Below are 8,207 nucleotides of genomic sequence, written 5' to 3'. Positions count from 1 at the left end.
TAAAGAGAAAAATTATAAATATGCATTAGAAGTATAATATTTGTGAAAAGCGTCATTAACTCATACTCATTAGTCCATCAACAAACCTGTAATCCGTACAACCATGGCAAGGCATCTAAGGATACGGCCAAAAATAACTCGCACATGATAAGGCATCATGCGGCCAAAACTAGCTCACACATCCGTAGTACCCACCATGATATCAACCGTCGACCAATAGAACCAACCATGATAGCATACTAAGTATACAGTCCAGGAATAGCTCACACGTGCTCCATATCCACAAGGAAACACACGGCCAAACGAAGCTCACGCACACTTAGCACCTACCTAGTAACTACATATCCCTCCTATGTGCACATAGAGCCACCCAACCATGGGGTAAGCTAGGCCTGAAGCCATATCATAATCCTCCATCCATGTCCTCACCTAGGCTCAGGTTCTCAGATCTCCGATCACGGCCTCTTTCAGCCCCAGAATCCCCTAACAACCGTAGATGGCGCTACGGAAACACATTCGCGTAGCCTTTAAGGTAATCACCAACATTTACCATAAGCATCGGTATAGTATAATTCAAAACAAAGTATAAACTAAAAACTTGAAACATGATTTTATAAAAATCGAGGCACACACATTCTCAAAATCATAATAAGTAAACATATCGTTTAAGTATTAATGGAAACAAGGACTTTAAACCCGTTTTTATCAACTTTGAGTTATGAACATTTTTGAAATCTCAATGTATAAACACATTGTTTAAACAACAACGAAAATGTGGTCATGTTTTAGATCATGGTAGTTTCCAAGCAATGTCAAGAGATAACGTGTATATGTATAAAGAAAGCTTAAAAAGAATAAACCACTCACAGTCAGTAACTCGATCCCCCGGGGTTATACGCTTTCCCCACTTCAATATGGCCTGAAACAATGATTAGGGTCTATTAATTATCTTCAAAAGAGAGACGACACAACAATCTTCAACATACTTTATAAGGCCAAAATCAAACTTGTTTTAGTTCCTAAGGTTCTTAAATTCTCAAAATTTTCCAGATTCGCGACATGAACTTCAAATGGTCATAACTCTTTCAATATTTAACCAAAATGAGTGTTCTTTATGTCAAAATCTTCATTTAGATGTCCTCTATAATTTACATGAAGGAAGAAAAATACGATTCCCAATAGATTGCTACAGAATTGGCCCAAAACAGAGAGTGTTCAAAAACAGAGTCTTCTGCTATCCCCTAACTTGTTTATAAAATTAAGCTTACTTCCAATCATATTTAGCTCACAATTTCTTCATAAAATTTGTAGTACATTGAATAAGCATTCCAACCATACTGAATAGAGATCCTAACTTCATTTCTACACTTCTAACTACTCAACACAACAGCGTCTTCGCAGATTCACGCAGGAAACCTGAAATCTGTCTTCTCTTTCCATTTTCAACCTTTAACCTTCAACTCTAGGAAAAATCCAATGAAATTATTCCAAAAATTTCCAAAGACTTAACAAAGCACCCATAACTTCAACGGAGAGCACTCTAACTACCTTCAAATTTCAAATTAAGCATCCGACATCACGGCTATTCAAGAACTTAACAAAGTAATCTAACTTCAATGAAATCGCTCCAACAACATTCAACTATCGAATCCTAGCATCTATAAACCATGATTTGCTTCATATTGGCACCAAAAATCAGTGGAGTCTAAAGACCCATTCAATAAAGTTTAGGATCTTACCTAAAATGTGCCAAAGCGTCCGATTTTGAGCTTCCGAATGGCTGGACTGCAGTTTAAACTCTTCCAAAATTTAATCTAGCATCAAAATGTAGTGGGTATGATGAAAACCAAGTCTAAACTTATTAGGTATCAACATTTACTCAAAAAGACAACTCAAACCACAAAATTCTTACTATAAAAGGATTGATATGAAAGAAAATAGACGCCAGTGGCTAAACGTTCTCCGAGTGGGTTACCACACATAGCAGCTGAAGGAGAAATGTGGTGTAACAGCTGGCTTGGTCGAGTAGCACATACAGAAGGAGAGGCGACGGCTTCGGGAGACAGCGACGAGCGGCTGAACCGCAAGGGGAGTCGTTCTGTTGCAGTGGTGTGGACGGAAACAACGGGCGACAGCTTCGGAAGGAGGAGATCGGGAACGGAAAGGGCGACGCTGGTCGGAGCTTGGGAAGAAGAAGAAGAAAATATCAAGAGGGGGAGGGTGTCATTTTGTCTAGAAGAATTAAGAATAAAAAAAAAAGAAGAAGAAGAAAAAGAAGAAGAAGATGAAGAAGAAGAAGAAGAAAAAGTTATTTTATTTTTTCTTTTCTCTTTTTTTTTTAAAACTTAAAAATAATGATGGAATGACAAAAATGCCCATCTCTTTAAATTTAAACTTCCTTTTTACCCTCCTCCATTCTATTCAACACCCATACAGAACCAATTATGCTTTAAATTTCCATTAATGTAGTTCTAGAATTTCCTTATTACACGAATTAATCTGAAGGAGTATGAAAGAATTCCAACTTATTTTTTACAATTAAAGAGATAAAATATATAGATAAAATAAAAGAGAATGGAACGAGGGCTTACAAGTTACTACCTCTTTTTAAGAATTTCGTCCTCGAAATTCGATCAAGGTGATGATGTGAAAAGATGTGGGATTGCGCCTTCATTGCTTGCTCCGTTTCCCACGTTGCTTCTTCAGTATTATGGTTCCTCCAAAGAACCTTAACTAATGGGATCACTTTGTTCCTTAGCACTTGTTCTTTTTTGTCAAGAATTTGTATTTGCTCCTTTTCGTAGGACAAGTTTTCTTTCAAATGAACTGGTTGTGCTTCAAGAATATGAGATGGATCTGGGACGTACTTACGCGGCATTGACACATGAAACACATTCATGAATCCTGGAAAGTTCCATAGGTAACGTCAAACGGTATGCTACAGGCCCAATACGTTCTAGTATCTTATAAGGCCCAATAAATCCTGGACTCAACTTTCCTTTTCTGCCAAATCAAAGCACACCTTTCCAAGGAGATAACTTTAGAAAGACTTTGTCACCAACTTCAAATTCTAAATCTTGTCGGCGCTTATCTGCATAACGTTTTTGACGATCCTGGGCTGTTTTCAATCTTTCCCTAATAATCTTCACATTCTCTGAAGTGATTTGTACTAATTCTGGCCCCACTAACTTCCTTTCTCCAACTTCATCCCACCACACGGGAGTTCTACAACGTCTACCATACAAAGCCTCATATGGTACCATTCCAATACTTGAATGGAAACTATTATTATATGCAAATTCCATCAAGGATAGATGAGCATCCCAATTACCCTTAAACTGCAAAGCACAAGCTCTAAGCATATCTTCCAAAGTTTGAATGGTTCGTTCTGACTGGCCATCTGTCTGAGGATGAAATGCGGTACTAAAATGTAACTTGGTACCTAAGGCTTGTTGTAAACTTGGCCAAAACTTTGAGGTAAACCTGAAGTCTCGATCAGACACAATAGATACTGGGGCTCCATACGCACTCACAATTTTATCAACATACAACTTGGCCAGCTTATCCAAAGTGAAAGTGAGCTTGACTGGTAGAAATCTTGCTGTCTTCGTAAGTCTGTCAACTATCACCCAAATGCCATCATTCCCATTCATTGTGCGGGGTAGTCCAAAAAGAAAGTCCATGGTAACATGCTCCCATTTCCATTCCAGTACTGCAAGAGGATTAAGGAGTCCCGCTGGTCTCTGACGTTCAGGTTTAACTTGCTGACATATCAAACACTTAGCCACATAATCTACAATCTCACGCTTCATACCTGGCCACAAATAGTGTTTCTTCAAAGTTCTATACACTTTCGTACTACCAGGATGCATTGCATATGCAGAACTATGTGCTTCCTCTGAAATTTGATCTTTTATCGTTTGGTCACTGGGTACACATAACCTATCATATTTCATCAAGGCACCATCACCCCTCAAGCTATAATTCAATCTTTGGTTTTGTCTTACCTCTTCTGCTAACTTCCTCAGCCTTGCATCATCTAGCTGGGCTTTAATAATACGGTCTATCAAAATAGGTCGCACTTGGAAATGTGCAACTAAACTTCCCAACTTGCCTACTGACATAGCGGCTTCACCCATCTTCAATTCTCTCAATAGCGACGAACCAATCGAATTTAGAGTGATGTTAGAATGACTTGACTTCCTGCTTAAAGCATCTGCCACCACATTAGCCTTACCAGGATGATAATCAATGGTACAATCATAATCCTTGATTAATTCTAACCATCTTCTCTGTCTTAGATTTAGTTCTTTTTGATCAAATATGTATTTCGAGCTTTTGTGATTAGTGAATATATGACATCTCTCACCATAAAGGTAATGCCACCAAAGCTTTAATGCAAGGACTACTGCTGCCAGTTCTAAGTCATGAGTAGGGTAGTTACATTCATGCTTCTTTAACAGCCTAGAAGCATATGCCATTACTTTTCCTTTTTGCATCAAGACACAACCTAAACGTTGATGAGAAGCATCACAATAAATTTCAAATTCCACACCAGGAGTTGGAAATGTTAAAACTGGAGCTGTTACAAGTATTTTCTTCAACTCTTGGAAACTTCGTTCACAAGCATCTGTCCATTCAAACTTTACATTTTTCCTGATTAGGTTGGTTAATGGAAGTGCCAATTTAGAAAAACCTTCCACAAATCGACGATAATACCCCGCTAAACCAAGAAAACTTCGGATCTCAGTGACAGAGGTGGGTCTTTTCCACTTGTCTACTACTTCAGTTTTCTGAGGATCAACACAAATGCCTTCCACTGAAACCACATGACCCAAAAATACTACCCGATCCAGCCAGAAATCGCACTTACTGAATTTAGCATACAACTCTCGATCCCGCACTGTCTGCAATACTATTCTGAGGTGTTCAGCATGCTTTTCTTTACTCCCTGAATAAACCAATATATCGTCTATGAACACAATAACAAACTGATCCAGATATGAATGAAACACCCGATTCATCAAGTCTATGAAGGTTGCAGGGGCGTTAGTTAACCCAAAGGGAATTACTAAGAATTCATAATGCCCATATCTCGTTCGAAAGGCTGTTTTTCAGGATATCTGACTCTTTAACTTTCAACTGATGATAACCTGATCTCAAGTCAATCTTAGAGAATACAGAGGCACCATGAAGCTGATCAAACAAATCATCTATTCGGGGCAAAGGATATTTGTTATGTATTGTTACCTTATTTAACTGCCGGTAGTCAATACATAACCTTAATGTACCATCCTTCTTTTTAACAAACAACACCGGTGCACCCCACGGAGATGCACTAGGTCGGATAAATCCCGTATCCACTAATTCCTGCAACTGCGACTTTAGCTCTCTCAGTTCCATCGGTGCCATTCTATAAGGAGATTGTGAAATGGGTTCCGTTCCAGGCACTAAATCAATTGAGAATTCAATCTCTCTATCAGACGGTAGTCCTGATAACTCTTCAGGAAATACATCTGGGAATTCTCTTACCACTGGTATATCTTCAAGCTTCAACTTACTAACCTGTGTATCTATCACATTTGCTAGGTAAGCCGTACAACCCTTCCTCAACAATTTACTGGCCTTTTATGCAGAGATCACACAGGTGGGAAGTATTTTTCTATCACGGCGGAAAGTGATTTCACTCTTCCCTGGACGTTTAAAAACAATCTCTTTCTGATGAAAATTTAGGGAGGCATAGTGATTAGATAGAAAATCCATTCCCAAGATAACATCAAACTCCTGAATGTTTAACGGAATCAAATCCACTTCTAAAGTTTCACCATCAATAAGAACACTACATTTCCAGTACACACTATTGACTATAAAACTATCGCCTACAGGTGTACTTATCAACAATTCCTAACTGTAAACATAATAGAGACTTTCTAACTCTTTATCAATCCCAACTGTAAACATAATAGAGACAAAAGAATGTGTTGCACCAGGATCCATTAGGACATGTGCAAATTTATTAAATATAGATAACGTACCAGTCACAACGTTTGGTGCATCTGCTACCTCTTGTTATGTCCACTAGAAGAAATATAGGCTTTAATGTCGCTTGGGAAAAATGAAAAAAGAACATTAATGTCGGTTTTGAAGAGGCGGACCTTTAATGTCGGTTTTCCACCGACATTAAAGACTAAGCTTTAATGTCGGTTTTAAAACGACATTAAAGGTCCGCCATTTTGAAAATCGACATTAAAGGTCCATTTAAATTTTAATTTTAATATTTTTATTTTGTGAAAAAATTAGACACTTTAATGTCGGTTTTCCACCGACATTAAAGGTCCATTTAATTTTTTTAATAATTTGTTTTATGAAAAAATAACATTCTCTTCTTTACTTTACCATTTTCGACCGTCTGCTATACGAAGATCAACTCGATTTCTCCAAATCTATTCGACCATCTCCCTCGTCTTCTCCGAACGACTCCCCTCCATTTCTTCTCCGATCGACACCACCATTTTTATCGCCGCCACCATTTTTATCACTGCCACCATTTTTATCGTCGCCACGATTGTTGTTTTGTTTGCCCACCCTTGGAAACAAATTCGGCCGCATTTCTCTCCTTCTAAAGAAACTCGTCCGCTCGTCCACGTCTTCCTCTCACATTCTCATTCTCCCTCTCACATTCACAGCAACGACGGTAAAATTTCCATCTTCTTTCAAGTGGTCGCGATTTTTTTAATTTGGGGTTTTTAGCATGTTTTTTTATTTCGATTTAGATTGCAAACCACCCATCAATCTCAAAATTCAATTTGTTTCAGCATTTGAGTATCTGTTTATCTTGCTATCTTTATCAGTAAATGAAAAAAGACTACCTCAGTATCTGTTTATCTTGCTATCGATTGCTATTGTAAGGAACATTATTGAGAGTGAAATTAACAAAACATAGGGAATAAAGAAATCTCTCAACTCATACTAATATTAGTGGGAAGTAATTTGCAAGAAAAGAGGAAGAAAGTGCCGATGAAAAGGTTTAATCTTGACTATATCAAGCTGTTTTTGCCAAGTTAGATGCTTATCTTAAAAAAATCCTCTGATTTTGCTGAAGCCAAATTTAAAAATCATAGCCTTGACAACATTAACCCAAACCAGTTGAGATTTAGATTCAATAGAGGACCATATAGCAGCCGAGTGATGTTATATCTAGAGTTAACGTTAGGAACCAACTGAAAATTAAAGATTCTGAATAGGAGATGCAAACAATCCAATGAATAAGAGTAATGGAAGAACATATGATCTTGGTCCTCATCAACCATCAATAAGTTCTTTTTATTCCCGTTAACTATTAGTTTTAGGCATCAGTTTTCAGTAATATGAATGATTTGTACTTCTCTGTTAAACATTAATTTCAGTTACCACTCTTTCCTGTGGAAGTATGTAGAACTTAAGTATGCCTGAGGATATGTAGAACTAAATTTGATTCTAATAGATATATCTTTTGTTATTATTTTTTGTCTTTTCATTTTACATGATTATAGTTCGAAACCTGATTGGAATACAGAGAATAACGCTTCGAACGAAAAAAATTTCATTACTTTTCTTTTCATATTCTTATCTAAATGTCTACTTTTTATATACTGAATAATGGATTAAAATATGTCTACTTTTTAGAAAATGGGATTTTTATAATTTCTTTTTTCTTAATAATTTACTTACCAATGATACCAATAACTGTTCTAGCAAGCACCAAAGAAACCATATTGTAAAAAGAAGAAGAAGAAGAAGAAGAAGAGATATATATCTCTAAAACAAAGAGAGAATTGTTAGAGAAATTGTTTGATTGAATAGTTTGACTCTGCAAATGCTATCTTACAAACTTGAGCTTTTTATAAACTCAAATCTTCATTGCATGGGCATTTAATGGATCCCACCAAACTTTTCATGGCAATTATAGTTTATATGAATCTTAATTTTATTCATGCTTAGTCATGTCACCATTATTAAAGTATACTTTAAATTATAAGTTTAGTCATGGTAGAACTTTTGGATTTTTTATCTCTTATGTATTATCATTTCTAAACTTCGAATATTTTGATAAATTGCATGGAGGTATGAATTAAAAGTTTAGAAACTTATATTTTTTTCATTAAATTTTAAGTTAAACTTGGTAGTCATAACTTAATGTTAATCGATTAGTACCTTATTTATTGTTT

The 8,207-nt window shown here is 36.5% G+C and overlaps 1 long non-coding RNA gene across 1 annotated transcript; it reads right to left on the bottom strand.

Moving 5' to 3' along the window:
- Positions 1 to 777: 777 nt before the first annotated feature.
- On the bottom strand, positions 778 to 2,205 carry LOC127151377 (uncharacterized). The gene is made up of 3 exons (XR_007824297.1): positions 1,913 to 2,205; positions 1,740 to 1,814; positions 778 to 919 (listed from the first exon to the last, which is right to left on the bottom strand). It is a non-coding gene; the product is annotated as an uncharacterized LOC127151377 (long non-coding RNA).
- Positions 2,206 to 8,207: the final 6,002 nt, after the last annotated feature.

Source organism: Cucumis melo, chromosome 1, assembly GCF_025177605.1.
Source record: "Cucumis melo cultivar AY chromosome 1, USDA_Cmelo_AY_1.0, whole genome shotgun sequence".
Classification (NCBI taxonomy): domain Eukaryota; kingdom Viridiplantae; phylum Streptophyta; class Magnoliopsida; order Cucurbitales; family Cucurbitaceae; genus Cucumis; species Cucumis melo.
This window is presented reverse-complemented; position numbering and strand designations above follow the sequence as displayed.